The 8,596-nt window shown below is 29.9% G+C and overlaps 1 long non-coding RNA gene across 1 annotated transcript in view; it reads left to right on the top strand.

Moving 5' to 3' along the window:
* Positions 1 to 2,336: 2,336 nt before the first annotated feature.
* LOC107438140 (uncharacterized) overlaps positions 2,337 to 8,596 on the top strand; it is a 23,775-nt gene continuing 17,515 nt past the window's right edge. Inside the window, exons 1-2 of the long non-coding RNA XR_001583328.3 lie at positions 2,337 to 2,436; positions 5,418 to 5,523. This is a non-coding gene — a long non-coding RNA (uncharacterized lncRNA). The remainder of the gene's footprint in view (positions 2,437 to 5,417; positions 5,524 to 8,596) is intronic.

The raw sequence follows: 8,596 nt of genomic DNA, 5'->3' as shown, positions 1-8,596 counted from the left end.
TAAAACTTCAAACCAGTTTTATTTATATATATATATATCGGGTTGAGTGAAAAGTTTTCCGCCAAGGCGAGATTCCTCCGTGCCGGCAGCAGCCATTCCCGTGGTAGTTAACCTTTTCAGAAACGGGCTTTTGCATTTTAAAGCTGAAAGTTGGAACTACACAACTGTGTAATTTGTTTGTCAAAACTTGATCATCTTATGCACCATAAAAGTGTTTAAAATGGAGCTATCACTTAAGCATATCAGAACAATTATGTACTATGAGTTCCGAAATAAACTCAGTGCAACTTAATGCCACAAGAAAATGTGCGAAAGTTTAGGTTTCAATACTGTTCGTATAATACAGTAAAAGTTTGGTTTCGAAAGTTTAATAGTGGGAATTTCAACATTGAAAATGAACCACGTTCTGGCCGCCCTATTGAGGTTGATTGTGACCAGTTAAAGCAAATTATTGATCAAGACAGAAATGTTTCAACACGAACCATTGCGTTAGAACTTGACGTTTGCCAAAAAACAATAGTAAGTACCCTCAAACGCATGAATCTAAGATTTAAGTTTAACCACTGGGTGCCTCACGAATTGACTGCTGAAGACAAGCGAAAAAGAAAAGCGGCCTGTTTAGTTCTGTTCAGAGATCAAAGAAAAGATAACATTCTGGACAGAATTGTGACCTGTGATGAAAAATGGGTATACTACAACAATACTAGCCGTAAAGGAGGGTGGTCAGCACCCGGGGAATCAGCAGGTTCGGTTGCAAGACGAACGCTAACTAACAAGAAGGTCCTTCTCTGTATCTGGTGGGATTGTCGCGGAATTATCTACAATGAGTACCTGAAAAGCGGGCAGGCTATCAACAGTACAATATACAGCAATATGCTAATCAAAGTTAGCGATGCCATTCGCGAAAAACGAAAAAACGAGTTCAGAAGGAAGGAGGTTCTCTTTCATCAAAATAACGCCCGGCCACATGTCAGTGCAATGAAAGGCTGGACCCTCTACACGCTGGAGTGGGATTTGATGCAACATCCACCATACGCCCAGACATGGCGCCTTCGGATTACCATCTGTTTTCACATCTGCAGCTGCATCTTGATGGCACAATCTTCCGTTCAAATGACGAGGTCGTAAATGAGGTTGATTGCTTTCTGGACTCGCTTACCCCCCAGTTCTTCGCAGAAGGGATTGAAAAGTTGCCAAAACGTTGGCTGACTATTGTTGATTTGAATGGAGATTATTATCCTCATTAGCTTTGCTGATTTTCTATGAATTTATCATTTTACAGGATTGTTTTTTTGGGGGGGAAAACTTTTTACTCAGCCAGATATTAAAAAGTTCCTTTTTCCAGTTTAGAATAACTTTTTAAATTTTTTCCCCCCTAAAGTGTGATCTGGGCAAATAGATGCAGATAACAATATATTAAAGGATAGTTACACAAAATCGCATTAACCTCATAACGGATTTTCTATAAATATATCAGTTATGAATAATTACGTTTGTCAAGCTTTCTATGAAGTAAATCTACGTCAATAAATAATTCAATTTAAAATCCAATGTTACAAACAAAGCACAATGCATGTAGAATAAATATAATAATAGAGGAAATATGACATGTCAAATGATAAATACTACTTTTCTTATGCAATTTAATATGTTAAAAAAGCTTTTATTATTTTGATTTACTTCAAATGCTACAATTATTATTATTTATATTAATTATATATTTATTCACTATAAGTTAATGAGGAAGTAAAGTGATCAGGAATTCAAGATTTATTAACACATTAACTCAGGATACACCTATCACACTTTCAGCCCCTTACATTAATGAAACGCTTGTAAGTCACACGCCTTCTGCATTGTGAAATCAATAAATATGGTGAATTCAATGAACACAATTAATCTCTATTAATTTTTAATGTAAACAATATGCCATATGAAGCCTAATGAGGTCAGGTCTTTTCATCATTGAAAGACAAGATTGATTAAGTAAATTATCTTATATAAATATATCAAGACAAAAAACACAAATTGAAACAATACAATTAATAAAGAAAATCCTTAACTTTGCATCTAATTGGATAAGAAGTAGTCCACTAAACACAGTATTGAAATAAATTAAAAAAACATTAAAAAAAAAAAACAATTATTTACTGTGCAAGAAGAACAAACTTGTAGGACAAAACTTGGCGTGAGAATAGCCTTTGTGCCCCCCAATTTCGCATTCTATCGCACCACGGATTTGCAGGGTTAATGTAATAGAATTTCGGCTGCCAAGACATTTCTTACAGTACACTCAAATTAGAAGATTTTTTTAACTGATTAAAGATTAACTTTTACCCGCTTGTTGTTTGCTTAGAAATTCGAAATTTGAATTCTCTTATGTAAACAAGAATAACTTAGTCTTGTGGATTTCGTTTCAGCAATTATAATTTTCAGGTATCTAAAAACATTTAAGAAAAGAAAACACAATGCAATGAATAAAACTGTTAAAAAGTTAACTGATATAGAAATTTTTTACTGAACTTTCATACCTGCTAGTTTAGTTCTTTCTGTTATTTTCAATTTTTGTTTACATTGCAGAAATTTTTTTTTAACCTTTTTTGAGAAATTTAATTTAGAACGCATACAATTTAGTTTCCTTAATAGTTCGCGTATAATTAACTCAAAAGTTCCTTTATAATTTATTGTGTCATTTATAAGAGAATCGTTTGTGACTGAAAATACGTATCCCAACTTCAAAAATATTGACTAAATTAAAACAAATTTACCATGGATATGCATTCCTCGTTAAGTTTTTTTAATCCTTCTTATATAACACAAAAAGGTTAAGTTGTTACCACTGTCACAGGACTGGGAATTACCACCCAGGTTAGTTGGTTTGATTCCATGAGATGTCTGAAGAAAGTCAGCTTTTGCATATCATATGTTTTTCCTCATTTATAGAAAAAAATATCATATTTTTAAAACTTCAAACCAGTTTTATTTATTTTCAAAATGGTTTATTATTATATTTAACGTGTACTTTTTTTAAATATATCTTGATTTGCTTATTTTGTTTAATGAAATTTGAACAAATAACAATTTAAGTAGATAAATTTATGAAATTTTTCTATGCAGTCATTTAAAAGTAATTAATTTAAAGTAATTGTTCACTTAATAATATTACTCATTTACTAATACTAATAATTAGAATATGTAAATTTATAGAATTTTACCATGTAGTTATATAAAAGTGGTAGCTTGTTTAACATAATTATTCATTAAAAACTAATTTTAATGCTTGCATGAAAATCAAATAAAGGTTGTTCAATTTTTAAACTAATTTGCTGATTTGCAAATCTTTATGCTAGAATAAAACTTGAGTTCAGCAAGATTTTTTATTTTTGAAAAACTTTTTTCTATTACTTTTCAAATAAAAATGATCTTTTTACAAATTCTTTTTACTTGAAATCTCAGATAGTTATGTCATTTAGAAACCAATTAAATTCAATCGCTTTGAGAAACTATGTTAACGATTAGTCCATTGTTTAAGTAGTGCGAGCGAAAGAAGTTTTTGTGTCCTGAACGATACTTTAAAAAAAAAAAAATTATGAACTCATATTGCTGTTGAGAAATGCTTTTTTCTTTTAAATAAGAATATTTACATCGGAGAATTATAAAATCTATATCAATCCTAAATGTTGATTTGGGAGATATGCGAACTGGGTACATTACACTTAATGTATTCAAAGTTAAAAAAGAAGACCATTAGTTTAACTAATGTGAATATCACTTCAAGTATTCTAGAATTAATATTTATTGCAGGTAATTTTTTATTGAAGAAAATGCTTTGACTTTCAAACATGTTGGCATAAACATTAAAATCTATTTTGTTTTTCATACTTTAGCAGTTGCAAACAATTTTATAGACTTTTTAAAATCAGTTGTTTTTGCATTTTGGTTTTTGATTTACACTATTGTAATAATTTACATTCAATATGCCGAAATTTTGGTAAAAATTATTTTGAAACATAGCGCTGGTCGGATGGTTGTTATGAAAAAAAAGAGAAGGGTGCATTGGTACTAACAATAAAAACAATAAAAAGGGCAGAGTTAGCATCTTTCGAAAAATGCAAAACTTAAACTCTGATTTTGACTCTATTATTTCTAATTTCATTTGATGAAATTTGGAGGTGTTTATAATAACTGCAGCCCACGTCCTTTCTGTTTTTTCTTGCAATCAAACTGGGTTTGATATTTTCAGTTCTGCCTTCCCGAGTAGTGATTCATTTGATTTCTATAGTGTTTGTATTTTTTTTCCACTGAAATGTTAATTGCACTTACTATTGCGTTAAGTATATATTTTTTTTACTTCATTTGCCATTATATTACACCTGGCATAAATATAAAATATAATTATATAATATTCAAACTAAAATTCAGATGGCCCTTTGGTTTGCCAAAAAGTACTGAAAAGTCGTAACGTTGTACTGTGTGTTTCAGTTCCACTGGATTTTTCTATATGGTTGACTTTCGACTGAAGATGATTTACTCTACTTTGCTAATTTTTTATTTCCAAAATGGAATAGTATGTGTAAAAAAGCTAAAAATAGAATAATACACAATTTTTTTTCACTCTGTATTTAAATGCGGAATTTCGTTTACATGATTTCCAATGTTTTTTTTTTTTTTCAAATTATAGGGGAAATTAGATTAAAAGCGAACAAAAATCTAAAGTCTGGTGAAAATCATAATAAAGCCCAGGATTCTGATCCCTGCATACTATATTTTAACAGGTTGCAAATGTTAAAAAAAAAAGTTTCATTTATTTTGATTGTTAAAAAGTGATCGGAAAAAAGACCCTTCCGGAAAACAGGCGTCCGGATATGGGACTCCGTACTGTATTTATTTAAATGACAAATATTTTAAAAAGGAATATTTTACAGTGATAATGTTAAAATAACATGCAATAATTATTATTTTATTGTAGTTAATTGGTATTTAACAGATTGTATTAAAAATCATTAAATTTTATAGTAGTTGACATTCTGTGATCTTCTGAATTGTTATTGATAACATTAAATTTTGACTTTTGAGTGAAAGGTATTTATTGTGTTGTTATAATCAACTAAAATGTTTATTAAATGTTAAGATTCTAGTTCTGTAAGTTTTTTTTAATTTTTTTAAAAAATTCACGTTAGAATGTGAATAAAATCAATGAAATGATTCCATCTTTGTCAAGACAATTGAAAAATAATTTAGTATTCAAATTATTTCTTGTTTTAATTTTGTTGTGTACGTCTTTTTATTTAATTCTTTTGTGTTCAGGTCATAATAATATTTTAACCTAGGAAAAGAGTAAGTCTTAAAATGTTTGAATTTTACTTCACTTTTTCTTATAATCAACTTTCTAAAAATAGTTTTTCCTCTCCTTCTAGTATTAAAGCAGAGCCCGTCAAGGTACTTGCAAGGAATTTGCTGAAGTTTAGCCTGCTGGGATAAATTATTAAAGGAGACAAAGTTGATTTCAACATTTCTGTTTAAGTATGTCTTGTTTTCTGTATTTATAAAAAAATTTAAGTTTTTTTTTTTACTTATTTTTTAACAAATTTGCATTTTAGGAATTTTCAAACTTCTGATCATTTCACCCATGTGTTTAATATAGTATGTTGTTATTTAGCCTTTTTAATTTTTTTTCTTCAAATTAAATTCCTGAAAATGTATACATTTTTGTGTCTTAAAGAGGATTGTAGCAATAAAATTAAAAAAAGAGATTATTTTATCTTTTTATTATTCTAACTTTTGATATATTTTTTTAAAATTTAATTGCTTTTTAAAAAAACTATATATTTTTTTCTTTAGAACTATATTTCTTCTTTTTTTTTACCTCTTAAGTTTCCAAAAAAGTATACAATAAGTTCAAATTTAAATACATTCATCACCCCTAAACTAAAGGACTTAAGTTTAAATTTTGCTTTTAGAACCTGTAGCATGCAGTGCTCAAAGCTTCAACATACTTCTCGGAACAATCAAAAGCCTGTGCAGAACATTTTGTGTTTGGGGGAGAAATTTTATCTATTGCTTATTTTAAAATAAACCATTATTTTTCTGCTATACCAACCCTGACTTGCAACTATATATTTTTTAAAAAGTTTTGTAAGAAGTTACTATATATTTTGTAAATTTCTTTAGAGATTGTTGCTGGCATGAACATGTGTCCTCTATGCTATAGAACAAGTTATGGAAGTTATCCCCTATTTATAAATATCAGTTCCTCGCATAGATCATTCTAGTTTCAGATAAAATAACATTCAACTTAGTTTATAATATATATTATATAGTTTACTCTTCAATGGCATTTTTTTTCCTTGGCTGGCAAATTCTAAGCTCAGGCTAGTGAAAACTAATAACAGTTATGTTCATAAAAGTGCTGTATAACACCATTATTGCTAATTCTTTCCAACAATGTATACTTGAAAATTTACTCAGCAAATTCTTTGCTTTGTTCAAGGAAAACTGATACGAGAAATAAACATAAAGGGTTTTGCTGTTTTTTGCTCAGATTATCTACTTTGGCCAGTTTCTCTGTGAAATTCTTTTTGCATTGACCAATAGTTTGATTAGTACTGTATGCCATAATTGGTGCAAATCAGCCAAAAGTATAGCTAAGTGTCAGGTTATTTTGTTTACTTTTGCTATCAGTTCTCACTGAACAGAATATAGTGAAAATCATGTATATTTCATTGTTTTTTAGTCTGAGCCACTAAGAATCAAATTGAATTAATGTACTGGTAAATACATTACTGGTATATACAATGCTATTAATTTACTGTATAAAATAATTTAATAATCTAGCAATCAAAATGATCTATAATCATTGTGTTAAATGTAACAAATATGTGTTCACTGACTGTCCCAACATATTGAGTTTATTCAATTCGACAAACTGCACATTTTAATTTTGTAATTTCAGAGAAGACTGCATTCTCATTAGTTTCAGTTTCGCTTTACTTATCAACTCGCTTTTAACTTTTGTGTTTAAGCTTTTTTCTCTGTGTATTAGCTTTCTTTCGTTAAAAATGAGTCATAACTGTTATTCAATATTATACACTGCTCAGAAGGGATATTTTTAACAAATTGGCTATGTAGGTTGTATTATGTAGTAAACCATCAAAATAATGGTGAAGAAGAAAAATTTGTATTAAGGAAAAATGCTACTGTGAAAGATTTTAAAACATTTATTTTTCATGAGGGTTGTTGCACAACAACTCCTCAGAATATCTAGCCGGGGATGATTGTGTTCTGGGGTTATCCCGGATTTTGTGGATTTAAGACCACTCTTCCGGGATTTTGCTTTTTTGAGCTACTCTTCCAGCATTTTATTTACTTGCAATTTTTCCGATATTTTAGTACTTCCAATATTATATTCTCTTGTACTAAGAGATAATTTCCTTCTTTAAAATATTTCTCACCTTCTTGTAGTCTAAAACAAAAATGTTTTAAAAAAATTTGATTTTGTGGGAAGAATCTACATTCCCTTTTCCAAGAAAGAAAAATGGTTAATCATCTCGTCCTGTCTTTTAAATGATCTATCAACCACTTGTGTTGAGGTAGAAGGGAATGCTTAGGAGAAGAAAGAGTAGAGAAAAAAGGAAATAAAGATTTCCCCCTGCTTCATTGTTTGCAGGAAAGACGTTTCAAATCACAATTGAAGTAAAATGAGCTTTCAGGATGTTTCCTTCTTCCCTCTCACTAGTGCACTGACCAAGGAGGTGAAAGCAGCAATGTAGAACGAAGTGGAGATAATCATCAACTGGCCTCTTTTAGGGCAATTATTCATTTTTTTGCATTCTTGGTCATTCTTTGGCAGTTCGTTCGTATTGTTCGTTATTTTTTCTTGTTTATTTTACGCTTGGCGCAGTACATATATATGTAACCTTGACTGACTGCTTTTGAGCTTGGATTACGACAACCGAGCTAATTAAAAATGTAGTTTGTTCGTGTCAGGGATGAGATTCTTCCGCGGATTTCCGCTTTTTTTTCTTCAGATTTTTCCCGCTGATTTCCGCTGAAATTTTTTTTTGCACAAGTTAAAATATTTTATGAGGAATTTAATTTTCCACGGAGCGAAATTACTGAAGTCTTTATTCCACCCTCTGAAGTTTATCTAAAAATCATTTCCTTGGGATAAAACTGGTTGATCTTTATACAGGGATGAGATTCTTTTTGTCTCTCGAATTTCAACCTTTTTATCAAAAACTCCGATTCTCTAAAAGTTTCGTTTTTTTAATAAATATCTCGCTTTTTTTTAAAAATTCAGTCATTGAAGTAAAATAATTATATTTATTTACGATTTTCAAAGATAAACTGAAAATTCAAACTACGTCCTAGCTGCTAACCCTTCCGCATTTTTACTTACATTTGCTGTTTTCTCCGATTTCACGCACAGAAAATAAGATTTTCCGTATTTTTTATCCGTCGGCGGGATAGCTCGTATTTTCGTAATTCAGACGTCGCTGCTTCTTGTATTCTGGCGTGAAAACAAACAAAAAAATAGAAAAAAATATATAGGTGGATTTGCGGTGAAAATATTTATTTGCTCATTCAATTAATCTTG

The sequence above is a fragment of the Parasteatoda tepidariorum genome, chromosome X2 (assembly GCF_043381705.1).
Source record: "Parasteatoda tepidariorum isolate YZ-2023 chromosome X2, CAS_Ptep_4.0, whole genome shotgun sequence".
NCBI classification, from domain to species: domain Eukaryota; kingdom Metazoa; phylum Arthropoda; class Arachnida; order Araneae; family Theridiidae; genus Parasteatoda; species Parasteatoda tepidariorum.
The sequence above is the reverse complement of the archived record's forward strand: the minus strand, read 5'-3'. Positions and strand labels throughout refer to the sequence as shown.